This window comes from Miscanthus floridulus, chromosome 18 (assembly GCF_019320115.1).
Source record: "Miscanthus floridulus cultivar M001 chromosome 18, ASM1932011v1, whole genome shotgun sequence".
Lineage (NCBI taxonomy): Eukaryota > Viridiplantae > Streptophyta > Magnoliopsida > Poales > Poaceae > Miscanthus > Miscanthus floridulus.
Window position 1 is genome coordinate 9,539,555 of NC_089597.1, and position 14,353 is coordinate 9,553,907.

The window sequence follows — 14,353 nt, forward strand, 5'->3', positions numbered from 1 at the left end:
GGGACATGCTGCCATCATCACCCACGTTCAAGGAGCAGTAAAGTTAACCAACCTCATCAAACAATAAATGAATCGGCTTGTCTCACCCCAGGCACAGTGTGCTCTGATGTTGAAAAAGTATTCTCATGCCATCTGTTACCGGGCCTTTTAGATGCGATCCAAATTCTAAGTTTTTTCACTTTTTTTTTCTGTCACATCAATTTTTAGCCATTTATATGGAGTATTAAATGTAGGTAAAAAAGAAACTAATTACACAGTTTAATTGAAAATCACAAGATGAATCTTTTGAGCCTAGTTGGTCCACGATTGGACAATATTTACCAAATAAGACAAAAGTGGTATTATTCATCAGGTTCACTTTTTTTTTGCAAAGTGAACGAGGCCCAATGTCGAGACTCTGCTGCTGCATATAATGTTTATTCATAAATATAAATATAAATATGGTTCCGAGACTCTGCTGCATAAATATTAAATAATAATTATATATTAAATAATATTATAGGGGCTCTTACATTTTTATCCCTGTTTTGTATTGAAATTGTGATTATGTCTCTTTTTTTTTACTTTGTGAATTTGTCCCTGCGTTTTCAAAACGAAGTACTACTTTGCCCATATTTCGTCATCCTCACCTAACGGTGTTAACATTTGTACAAAATAACAGAAATGCCCATATGATTTTGCCCCCGTTTGTTATGTCTATTTGTGATTTTACCCCTGATTTGGAATTAGACATTTATATTGTAATGTTGACAAAAATGATTACATTTGGTCAAATATATTTGGCACAACTTGCAATTATTTTGATTCAGATTTAATATTGAAAAAATATTCAAAATTTTGACAGCACATTAGTAATATTGTATAATCTTTAACAAGGAGGAGTTCACTAGAACACGGGCGCCATCAACTCAACACAAACTAGTTTTCGAAAAAGAAACACAAATCCATAACACACAGCACTGCCGTATCCATGCAAGCATGCGGATTCGTCTCGAAATAGTCCAGCGCGGACCGCATGTAGGTGTCTGTCATGGCCCCCCGCAGCATCGCGCACCAACCGCACGACGCGCGGTAGAGAGCCAGAGACGACGCCAGCTCCCCCGCGGGGCACGCGGCGCTGGTCAACACGATAGCGTTGGGCGTTGGCAAAGTACCCCACGGGGAGCGGAACCGCGGCCACCCATCCACCGTGAACAGCAGCTTGCTCCGCCGCGATGGCCGTATCCCCAGCGCCCGCTCCACACGAAGCCGGCCAGTGCTTCGAACGTGGTGCACGCACCGCCATCCAGCGCCACCGCCGCCTTGACGCGCGCGATGGACGCAGGCGTGAACCGGAACGAGCGGTGCAGGGTGCATGAGCAGGGAGTCCGAGTCGTCCTCGTCCTCGTCGTCGTCGTCATCGGTGATCTGGGCGAACTCGTGGTGCTGGAAGAACGAGGCTGCGGCATGGGCCCCTGAGACGGACCCGGATGAGACCCGTGGCCAGGCACCGCTGTGATTTTTTTTAAATAATATTTTTTAATGATTAATTGATAATCTAGTATTTTTCTGAAAAGAATTGTAGATATAGTACTCTGGCGGCGTCTGGATGGCCGACAGAGACCATATCGACCACTCGAGAGCCGACATGCCTCTATCAGCGTTCCAGACTGTACCGTGGCTGCTCTCGGTGGATATGACTGTACTGTGGTTGCTATCGGGGTGATTGTCCTATCGGCTCTCTACTGGCCGACAGTCCCTAAAACATGACCAACCATCACATGCATGCGGATGTACCTCCATCGAAAAAGATGGCCATGATGCATTGTTGAACCATATTTTTGTCTTAAATATTGTCGGGGACCAATACAAAGATATCCGAAGAGGAAGAGCTAATAACCATCAACATTGATACGTTCGAGCAGTCAAGAGCACGACTACGGCTCCAACCGACCCCCAGGTGCGCAAGCTCTGCTTCGCCCGACCCTTGGGTCTGCGCTCCGCCTCGCCCGTCCTCTGGGGGAGGACTCTGCCTCGCCCGACCCTGAGGCCGTGGGCTCCGCCTCGCCCGACCTTTGGGTCTGCGGGCTCCGCCTCGCTTGACCCTTGGGTCTATGCTCCGCCTCGCCCGGCCTCTAGGGGAGGACTCCACCTTGCCCAACCCTGAGGCCGCGGGCTCCGCCTCGCCCAACCCTTGGGTCTGCGCTCCGCCTCACCCGACCCTTGGGTCTGCGCTCCGCCTCGCCCGACCCTTGGATATGAGCTCCGCCTCGCCCGACCCCGAGGCCGCGGGCTCCACCTCGCCCGACCTGATGAACAACTGTAAGTGAAGTTGAATTACACTATAACCAGGATATCTATAACCAGGAAACCATTATTTAGAGCTAGAGCAATAGCCCAAAATCTAGAATGTAACAAAAAAACATAGAAGAAAAGGCAACTGGATAAACAAAAATCTAACCTAAATTGGAATAATGTTAGGAGTTCAGAACACAAAAATGGGATAAATTTAGGAGTAGAGAAGTACCTCAGATTCTAAAAAATTGCCACCATCTCAGCCAATGCCTGAAGATCTGTACAACTCAAATATCAACATACGAAACAACAAAATTTCAAAAAACAAAAACCAGAAATTTTCTATGAAAGGAAAAATCACAAAAAGTCTGAGGGAACTACACAAGACAGACATATCAAAAAATAGAATTTCTAAAAACAAATAGCCCATGGAACACATAAAGAAAATAACTAAATAAAACCAATCCAAACAACAAAGGACACCGTCATAAACAAAAAAACTAGGACAGCAGCTAAGTAGACCAATCCAAAAAAAAAAATAGAAAGAAACATCTAACACACAAAAGAAAAAGATATCGATACACATACATTACAGCTTATATAAGGAGAAAGACTACAAAAGGACAATTAAAAACACACTACTACAAAAGCAAAACAGAAAAAGATGATTTCTAACCTATCAACAACAAACACTATAGTATGATGATAAACACATATATTACAGAGTAAACCATATAATCAGAAAAATTCATCAATGACAATAATACTGGAAGGAGCAAGCTCAGTTTGGAACGATGGGCTAAGCCTAACAAAGCTTAACAAAAAAAAATGTGAATCAACTGAAATTTAAAAACAAGCAAAAGCACGACGTAATCCACTCATCAGCACCCCAACCACTCGATCGCCTGTGACCTGTTGTTGCCTGCTGACATCCTGGCTGCAGCCACGGCAATAACCAAAGCCTAGTACGTAGAGCTCTCTCCGGCCAACTACCTATGCCTGCACGAAATTGAATGCGGCGACGTACGCCTAGGATAGGGAGGCGATTCCCCCGGGACCCCCACGTCGGCGGAGCGCCAGGGCCAGACCAACAAATTAAAACTGGCCCTTGTTTAGTTATCTTAAAATCTAAACTTTGGCACTATGCAAAAAGAAGATTTCTCATCACATCAAAATTGTGGTACATGCATGAAGTAATAAATGTTGACGAAATCAAAAACTAATTGCACAATTTGGTTGTACTTTACGAGACGAACGTTTTGAGTCTAATTAGTCAACGATTGGACAATTATTATCAAATACAAACGAAATGCTACAGGTGCTACAGTGGACCACAATTCCGGCGGCGCCAACTTGGTCTGTCAACTAAACGGGGTCCTGCACGTATCGGTCGCTGGGAAGCCGACTGGTCTGCAATCGGCGCTGATGCGCTGCAAGCCTGTCGGCCTTCCAGAGGCCGATAGGATACTATATTTGCTATTTTTTATAACAGCTTCTACATTTGCAATTATTCAATTAAAATATTTATTTTTAAAAAAATGATCCTGTCGGCTTCTGAGTTGCCTACATCTCTCCTATCGGCCGCTCACCTGCCGACTGGATGCTATACCTCCAATTTTTGTGTAACAGCTTCTATATTTGCAATTAATCATTAAAAATATTATTTAAAAAATTCTTCTAGAAGAGAGGGAGGAGCCATCTCTCCTTCATCGCCGGCGAAGGTGCCAGCTCCAGCCGCCTCACCGTCGTCGTCGATCGGCGCTCGCTTCTTAGGCAAGGCTTGAAAGCGGCGGTTCTAGAAGAGAGGGAGAAGCCATCTCTCCTTCATCGCCGGCGAAACACAGGAATTAGAAGAGAGAGAGACAGGCACAGATGAAAGTTTCCAATGTGTTGTTGGGCCTCATGTTAGATTTCCTCCAAATTTTCTCTGCATTCGGTCATTCCATAGGAATTTTGTAGGAGTTCAATAACTAATCCTTTGTTCCATAGGTCAGCCCTGTTCCCTTGAACTTATCAGTCATGATACAGCATTTTTCTCTCACAACAAAACAGCATCAGCCGTCTTATCAGCCAAAAAAACCACTAGCCTCCATGAATCCTTCTTTCCAAAGGGGGGCTAGCTGGGATAAATATTTGTGCTATTGCTTTTAACTGTGCTCGATCAGTTTACTGTTGTCATCTTCCAGTACACATTACCAAGCGTCCAGGCTAACAATACATACGAAATTGAGGCTGTGTTTAGTTGTAGGAATTTGGATCTTGGGGCTACTGTAGCACGTTCGTTTTTATTTGATAAATAGTGTTCAAACATGGACTAATTAGGCTCAAAACGTTCGTCTCGCAATTTCCCACTAAACTGTGCAATTAGTTTTTCTTTTCGTCTACATTTAATGTTCCATGCACGGGCCGCAAACATTCGATGTGACAGGTACTGTAGCAACTTTTTGGAAGTTAGGGTCGGCGTTACATGCATGTTAGGCCTGAGCTGGCTGCGATCCACCCGATTCGCTCCCAGCGCCGTCCCCACTCTCTCAGTCTCTGCACGCCGGCCGGAGCAGCCCCATCCATCCCAGTCCCATGGAAGAAGGCTAGGCAACAAGCCAACAATACATACGTATGCCATGGCCACGGCCATGCTACGCCCACCGCAACTCTAGCCTGGTCTAGCTAGTAGTTATACGCCCCAACCTCACATGCGCCTGGAATCACAGCCTCAATTGCTGTGATGAGCTGACTGATTAAAAAGCGCACGTCGTTGATCGAGCATTCGAGCTACCCACTTATCAATGCGCTGCACATGCATGGACAATGTCCTAATTTTGGGGACGGTATACACGGTCGCCTTGGAAACGTGAGTGCTCCAGCTGAAAACGATACCCAACAAGCCCTATCGGGCCTATTCGGCTCATGGGATACTGTTTTGTCGTACTACGGGAGAGAAAAACATTGTATCATGAGTTGCTCTGCAGTCAGTCACCCAGCACTGCAGTTGAGGATTCGATCGCACAATTCAGGGTCAGTGCCACAAACAGAAATGCCCGTCACATCCTGACAGGCTTGGTTTCAGAGTAAAGGGCAGATGAAATGCCATGGACTCATGGATTCGTGAAAAGTTGCAGTGTAAACACACAATGTCAAATTTTAGTTGGTCGCAAATTTTAGTGTCATTCACGATCACACGAGATGGTTTTCATGCGAACCTTGTCCAATGTGTTTCAACAAGGAGGTATTACAAGTCTAATATTCTGAGGCTGCTTTACATCATGCTGATCTCATGTAGAGGTGCCAAGAGTTGCACAAGTAACTTTTGGACACCCGATGGTGTACAAAAGGTACACTTTTGATACAAAGTTGGATAGGAATGAAGCTCCTACAATGGAAACATAGTGAAAATAGTCCCTAACAAATTTTAGCCAGGGTATGTGCCGTATCGTTGTACCTTCTTTCCCATAGCAAAATCCAATGCAATTGAGAAGCTCAATGAGACATTCCAGCTTGGGTAATATGCACTTCTTGCTGGTGTACCCCATGCATTTTTACTGAACAAAACGGATATGTGGTAGGGGTATCAGCTTCAAGCATTCCTTTGTTTCAGGTTGACGGCATTACAACAGTGCTTCGAGGTCCATCTCAACCAAAGTGCAGGGGTCCGGAAGTGCCAAATTTCCTTAGCACCTGCAAGCAGAGTATGACTAGCACTCAAGGAATAGTTTTGCTATAAATTTAGCAAAACAAATCACGTGTATCCATGTTATGATTTTCTTATTCATTTAATATCACTTGTGTTCCTAAGTTCTTATTTCTGCCAGTACATCTCTTACTCTTAGTATAGATCAACTATGGAATTGGAGTAGCTCATAATTCAAGCGTATAAGATTGTGCTACCTAACAAAAAGAAACATATAATATTATGGTGCTAGCTTTATTCATTTCATCCTCAGAAATCTTCATTCATATGGCGGCTAAACTACTGGTACTTAAGCAGCACAGGTTATAACAGCATTCGAAAGCGAGGCAGAGTAAGTACCTCACCATGGACAATTCCTAAGTAGCCAACTTGCTTGCCATCACTTGTAACAATTTTACATTGTCTTTTCGGGAAGAACTCAGGTTCCTGAAGAAATGAAACGAGTATATAAATGCTGACAACAGCAAAAGACAAGACAATTTATGAAGTTACTCTTACATCTGTAGGTACATAGTGATTCTTGCCAAAGTTGACATGCGGAGCTCTGACAACTTTGACAATACTATCCACCAATCCCATAATTTCCTGGACAATTTAATCAAGTTAGCATAGGCCTACATAGAAGCTATGTAAATACATGCCTATACAGATGTTTTTTTTCCTTAAAGCTTATACCTCAAATCCAGAAACCCTATTGCAGTACAAAGCTGCAAGCCTGCGATTATTAGAGGCACCAACATCACGCGACGAGTCCAGCATCACAACGTCATCAACTTCAAAAATCTACAATGGTAAATATTTGAAAGATCAAAATCATTTGAACATTTCCATCTAGAAGGAAGATTGTAACCATGACAACAGTAACTGTTTGGGCATATCCAACACTAGAAGCTGTATTAAAGCTCTTCCATTTAAAATTGTATGTATTGATAAATTAAAGTCGACATTGGTAAAAATGAAGGACTAGATAGTACTTTCTGTCTTTCTCTAAACCCAAAATCCATTAGAACATTGACACATGGTCTCCAGTGACACTTTGACAGGTAATATTCTAAATAACATGTTGTTCCAAATAGAAAGAGCTATATATTATAAAAAAGTATTTTTTTAACTAATCTAGCAACATAAAACTTATGTTACCAATCTACTTGATTTTTTAAATATTCATTGTCTATGTTTAAAAGGTTTGATCAAGAAATCCTAAATGGGCTTATACTATGGTTGAAATGTAGTGTTTGAAGGAGAGTATTATCATGCAATCACAATTAAGTTGGAAGGGAAACGAAAACAACAGGCAAAATGGCACTGCTGAATGCTGACAGCAAGAGAAATTTGAAGTTTTTTTCCCTGGTTTCTTCTTTATTTAGTTGGCATTTTATGTGTGACACAACATTCCATAGACAATATCCTTATCACTTATATAGCAAATATAAATATTGCTCCTTTTCAAAAAGTACCTTTATAGGTCTTGAATGGTCTATATTATGTTTCAGTGTTTTCAATAAACACGACATCAGACTAGTTCTAACAACCTGCAAGGTAACAAGGAAAAAATGATTATAACAAACCAACAATATAACAAGTAAAAGAATTATTATAGCAAATGAATGACATTGTAGAACAATGTTTATTTCCTTGGTAATCAAATATAGAGAGAAATCATGAGTTGTCAGTAGGTGGACATTCGGTCAGATCAAATCAATGGGGTTCATCGGTTTTCCTCAAACTTCAGGTATCAAAAACTGAGTACTGATTGGTTCCTAAAAATTATCAAGATGAAGCAAATTTGGTCTTGGACATGACTGAACTAACCAAGCTAGCAATACACATATTGAAAAATAAATCACAAAATCACCTATGTAATATAATGGTAGATTTTTGTAAGTGAACACAAATGAGCATGATGAAACACAGATCAACAAAGGATGAAGCATAAATCATCAGCCGACAGCAGGGAGGAGCCGTTGCTGTCAGCGAGGTTTGACATCAGGTGGCTGCCTCGGCCAGCGGCAGCTAGACGTGATCACTGGCTTGGTCCTCGGGGACTGGGGAGGAGGTCGCCAACCGTCGCTGCAGCTCGGAGGGCAACCTCATCTCCTTAGTCAGCCGCCTATCAACAGCTCTACATATGTGAGAAGGCGCGGGCCACAGGCAGGAGAAGGCAGTCGGAGTCAGGAGGAGGAAGGGGGCGTAGCAGCAGGCGCCTCTGACTCATCGCTATGTGCCACGATGCTAGAGAGGACACGTGGGGTGTTGTGGTTGACCAGGAGGAAGTGGACGGATTGGGGGCAGGTGGTGAGGAATCGTTTTGCAAGAAAGGCATCAATCAACCAAAAATTTACACTATTCTTTGCACTATAGTCAATTGAGAGCACATAGGAGAGCTGACTGGTGGCTGCACCCAGCACTGGGGTGGGTGACGGGGGAAAATTTACCTCGAATTCAGAAGTGCGAGGGTTTGAGATAATGACTGCCTTACTTTTGTCCTCTGCTCTGTTTAACATGTCAAAGTTTTCTTCGTGTGAAGACAAGATGAATGTGAGCACCTCCATATAACCAGCTCTTGCAACCTGGCCACAAAGGATTTTTCAGTAAAGATCAACTGATGAACAGATAAAAACACAAAGACATCAAATATCAGCAAGATGCCACAAAAGACATATCAAATACCTAAAGTACCTCGGCACGAATTTTATCTGAGAACATGTTTAATGGTTGCCTTTCTCCTATTGTCATGCACTTCGGCTTTGATTTTGGCACATTGTTGAATCCATAAGCTATAGCAACGTCCTTTGTAGAAGCCAAACAGAAATTAAACCAGTTAACAATGACAGCAAACCTACAAAAACAGTTGAAACAGCTAGATAATAGCAGATATACCTCCGACAAATCACGGGCATGCAGAATATCACTTCTTGTTGGAGGAACAGACACTGAAATGCGAGGCTCCCCCTTCAATGAGTGACTTTCAGCTTGCAGTTGCATTTTATTCAAAAGACAGACAACCTAAGTTTCAGATGCACTGTTATTAATCCAGATTGAAAACATCCTTGCTAAAACTTTCAGAAACTTGCAGGTACCTGTTTCTCGTCCTGGGAGATACCAATAGGCCCAAGAATGTCAGATAATGAAACATCCATTTTGTAACATGAAAGATCAGGGTAAACTGTTTTCCTGCCATCATGATGTACCACTTCAACAGGTTCCACTTCAAATTTAGTCTCACAATACTTAGAGAACATGGTAACCTAGAAATATAAGTAACAAGTGCATATACAATAAGTTTCAACTTCTTAAACTAGAGGACATGTTCCCATCTAAAATACAGCATAACATCACCCACCATTGTATTCAGCACTATATTTGCTTTGGTAAGGTCAGTAGCTATACATTCAATAAAGACATTCCTTGTTGCAAGGGTGATAGCTGAATGTGCACCATTGATGATAGGAGGTAATGATAATACAGTCCTGCAAAGTATTGCAATGTCAGCTGTGCAGCGACACCGGTATTAACAGTTTCTATATCATAAAAGTTAAAGAAAGCATGGCACTCATGACGGAACATGGGCCACTTTATCAATAAAATGAATATATTTAAGAGAATAGCTTTTCCTTGAAAAATGAACAATGTTTTTTGAAGTTTAACTAGATAGACAAATTTCCAGAGAGCTGTGCCAACAGAATCTTTCTATTTAATTATTGTTGTCCTCTCTAGTAATTATTAGTCTTTTTCGAAAAGATCATAGGCCTTGAAAGAAAGAGGTCAAGAAATGGAATGATAAGAGCATGTCATTATTTTACCTGTTGCTATCATAGATAACTGGGCACACTGGAGAATTTTCAATTATATGCAAGAACTTCTTCAGTTTCATGTCTGACTGCCACAAAGCAAGAGATGTCAGTAATAAAAATATACAAGGCACAGAGCACCTAAAAGAATAGTATTAAGATCTAGAACCTACGATATTAAGCGTAAAATTTGAAAAATAACAGTTTCCATCCTGATACATGGCCCAATTTTGTGCACAATGACACAATAAACACTCTGATGTAGCTACTTACTTTATAGAATTCCATCAGTTTATCAGCTCTGAAGCTTTTCTCCTGAGTCATACAAAAGTTAGAACAGTGAGTTCAAAAATGTTGCCTTTCAGTAACTTACTAAAAATTGTAATGATGATCAGAAAACAAGAAGTAATATACCATAAAATCATCTGATTGAACTAAATCAATTACTTTTACCTGCTTTAATGGGACAGCTGATTTCATGTGGTGGTAGAGCCTAGGGAGAGAAAAAAAAATCAAATGTCAGATATAAAGGATGAGAGAAACCACCAGTGGTATTTATATAGCCACATGTCAGCAATGGTTATATCTTTGGTTAAAAACAAAAAATGTTATATTTAAGAGGCTTGTTCATATATGCATGGTACGAAATATAACATAGTCAACCAATTCCTAAGAAATCTATCTTCTCCGCCAAAAATATTGACCAACATAAATAAATTATTATAATGCCACAAATCTTAAGTTAAAACTCTTGAAGGTTCCTCCATGCTAAAAGCTAAATAATAGTTTCTTTATAATAGTTGGTTTGGATATTCAGACTGCAGTATACACCAATGGTTATTAATTTTCCTAGTCAAAAGGTTATTAAAATAACAATTTCTTATCACTTTTATGTGAAAAACTAGTTAATACTTTCATGTATACATGCTGTCATGCATTCTGAACAAATATAAACTTGAAAGCATAGGGATTAAGCTTCCTCCAAATTGTCGTCATGGTAAGCTGGCCAAGATGAGTTTTCTATTATCCATACAAAAAGGGCTTGAAGCCGACTTTTGATTAAAATTCGAGGAAAATACATGTTTTTGTCTAGTGTCACTAAAACTCAAGATTTTATGGCCATAAATGCTTCGTGAAGCCCCAATGTAAACAAATTCAGTGGGGCACTATGTCACTGATCCACTCCCCGATGAGCAATCTGCCCCAACAAGGCAGCAAAACAAGGACTTCGTGGATGAAGCAAGACTCCAATCTCATAGACTAAATGACGACTTCCTAAACTGGATCCAGTCACTTTCCTAACTCTCTTCCCTGTCCTCCCCTGAGAGGAGCTTGTTTAGTTCCCTTCTCCATTTGTTCTCGTTTTTAGCTTTGTACTTTTGTTCAGTATATCTGTGCCTCTGTTATTTTAATAAAATTTGCAGTAGGAGCCTCCCCTGCTGTATTTCCTTTCAAAAGAAGAAGGCAGCAAAACAAAATAAGATTATATTGATTTAGGCTTTTGAGAGACCTTGTATGACCATAAGGGATCATGTTAACTGTGACTGGTGAAAAAAAGGATGGCTCTTTTCTGTGACTAAGATCATAACACATTTTACAGTCCAAGATTTACTCTAAAATTCCCTCAAGAAGGCAACACATTTGGCAAAGTTTAATCTGCAAAATGACTTTAGACAAACTCAAATTTCGCAAAAAATAAGATTCAAAACCAGTGGAAGGGAGCTTCTACACCACAATGGAGAAAGAATAAAATCAACCAAACAGGCACCAACATGTCCTTGTATTCATCTTTCCATATGATGGTGTAAAAGTAATTGCAGTTAGTTCCCTTGATAGTGCAAGGCCGCAAGCACATATCATGAGACATAATCATTTGCCCCATTAAAAGGGGGAAAAACTGGATGCACAAAAAAACCATGGAACAAACATAGGAACAGTGTGCAAGTCCATGACAGAGATTGCCATGAACGTAGGGCGAATAAGATAATACCCAAGATTGAGCTACAAAATTAGCTTACTGCAGCACTGTGATAATTTTACCTCGTATGAGAAGGGTCCTTGCAGAGTGTCCAGATCATGGGTGCCAATAGCAACGAGAGTTCTCTTCCTGTTATCCATCATGGAGTAGTCTGAGTTAATTAATCATCGTATTGAGTACAATCCTGCTATCAATAAAATGGAAATAAAAAAGCAATAAGATAAGCTATACCAGCAGATAGTTTGGTGGAGTTTGTCTTAAAACAATGAAGCTGTTGTATCTTGCTTCATCAAAAGTTACCCCTCTTAGGACAGCACAAACTACGTATGGTTTAATTTTTGAAGTCTGAAAAAACAGCAAATCAAGGCTTACATTGGAAGAAAATAAGAACGCAAATAATATCATTCTGGAGAATACGATCAGCATCAACATTAGCAAATACAACACTAATCCGTTAATACATAGCTTCTAGAATTAGTAATAATAACAGGCAAATATGAAAATCATGAATATGTTAATGTCTTAACATTTAGCACCAGCTTCAAGCTATAATGGTTTTCACGACAATAATAAAACATTACAAAGAGCATGCACCAAAAAAAAAAATAATAATAATGGCATGGAATATGTCAGTAGGGTATTGCTTCTTTTTTTTCCTTGAAAAACGACAGTTAAACACATCATTTCTCTATTACTCCTTAGACATAACAGTCCATATCCAATCCAAAAACCCAAAAAGAATCAACTGGTTCGAGAGCATTGGCAGGTTATAACATACACCAAACCGTGCTGCTGTACAATTTTCTCTAGGAAAAAGTCTACTTAACCCCCCCCCCACCTTTCATACATGGTCTACTTCACCCCCCAACTATGAAACCGTCTGTTTTACCCCCTGAATTTTCCAAAACCGTCTATTTTACCCCCGGGTGGTTTTTGACAGCGGTTTACTACAGTAACAGCGTGTTTGCTACAGTAACGGTGGTTTGGATTTTCTTTTTTTTTTATTTTCGGTGAATCTTTGAAAAATCACAGTAAATCATAGAAAAATCATAAAATAAAAAATCTAATTTTGTTGGACTCTACGTGAGTAGATCTACATAGTGAATATATAATATGGTATGCTTTAGTACAAATTTTTTACTGTAGCCTTAGATTAATTGGAAAATCTAATTTTGTCTGTAATTAATTGGAATAATTCATAGCTGTAGCTTCTATGGTTCAATTGTGGTGAAATTTTTATGGTACGCTAATTATTGTATGCTTGAACTATAGTAAAAATTTCGTACTCATTGGACTATGTATAACTTAGTTATAGATAAATTCTAATTAATTACAGATAAAATTGGATTTTCCAATTAATCTAAAGCTATAAAAAAAAATTGTACTAAAGCATACCGTATTATATATTCACTGTGTAGATCTACTCATGTGGAGTCCAATAAAATTAGATTTTTCATTTTATGATTTACTATAATTTTTCAAAAATTCACCGAAAATAAATAAAAAAAAGGAAATTCAAAATCACCGGCACTGTAGCAACCGCAACGATGCTGTAGCAGACCCGCTGTTACTGTAGCAACACGCCGCTGAAAACCGCCCCGAGGGTAAAATAGACGGTTTTAGAAAGTTCAGGGATAAAACAGACGGTTTCATAATTAGGGAGTGGAGTAGACCCAGTATCAAAGGTGGGGGGTTAAGTAGACTTTTTCCATTTTCTCTACAACCTAGAGATGGAAAACTGAAGAAATCTAGCTTTTTCTTCTAGGAAATTATTTGAAATGTACTGCGAGTCCAAAGAACATGATCTTACCTCTGGTTTAACATGCATCTGAAGAATTGAACCACGAGGGATGGATGAAACTTGGAATACAGGGCTTGCTTCAGTCCCCGTGAAAACGCGGAGAGCTCTTGCTAATCCTTCAAGACATAGCAAATCATATCTGCATACATTGTTCCAAGTTTTCACCGGGTTTCCAAACTCCTGTATACCTACCTAGTATTCTAGTAACTTCGATTCCATTGACGAAAACAAAATCTGCTGACCTGTTGGCGGCAACCTCTATCTTGTAGATGACCTCGTCATCGTCGTCCACCTCGCCGTCGTCCTCGAGGTGCTTCTCCTTCCTGATAATAATAGCCTTCTCCGTCGTCTGCACACGCACCCCAAAACACTCAAAATTCAGACAACGCCACTCTCAGCACAGTGAGTGAATGGGAGGGGATACGGCGTCGAGCTCGATGCCGAACTCGAAGCAGAGCGCCTCGAACTCCTCCTGTGTTGCTGCCAAGAGGACGGGTTACGAGTTGTCGCGGAGTGGAGAGCTGGAGGAACTGAGCAAAGGAAAACAAACTTACTGTAGGTCCGACCGAGGGCGGCGAAGAGACGGTCCCGGCCGACGCTCACCGTCGGCATCGCGGCGGCGGCGGTCTGGGAGGCCTTCGATGGGAACGAAATCGTCAGGGTTCGCCCATCTAAACTCAGTCTTTTGATATGCAGCCCATCTAAGCCCAACGACCCATCTAAACTCAGTCTTTTGATTGCTTTGGAAAGGCGAGTGCTTAGAACTGGCAACGATGCCCAACAAAGGAACAACAGGCCGGCCCCCGTTTGCTCAGCGCCAG

The 14,353-nt window shown here is 40.9% G+C and overlaps 1 pseudogene; it reads right to left on the minus strand.

Moving 5' to 3' along the window:
- Positions 1–5,430: 5,430 nt before the first annotated feature.
- LOC136520570 (phenylalanine--tRNA ligase beta subunit, cytoplasmic-like) lies at positions 5,431–14,329 on the minus strand (annotated as a pseudogene).
- Between the last annotated feature and the right edge of the window lie 24 nt (positions 14,330–14,353).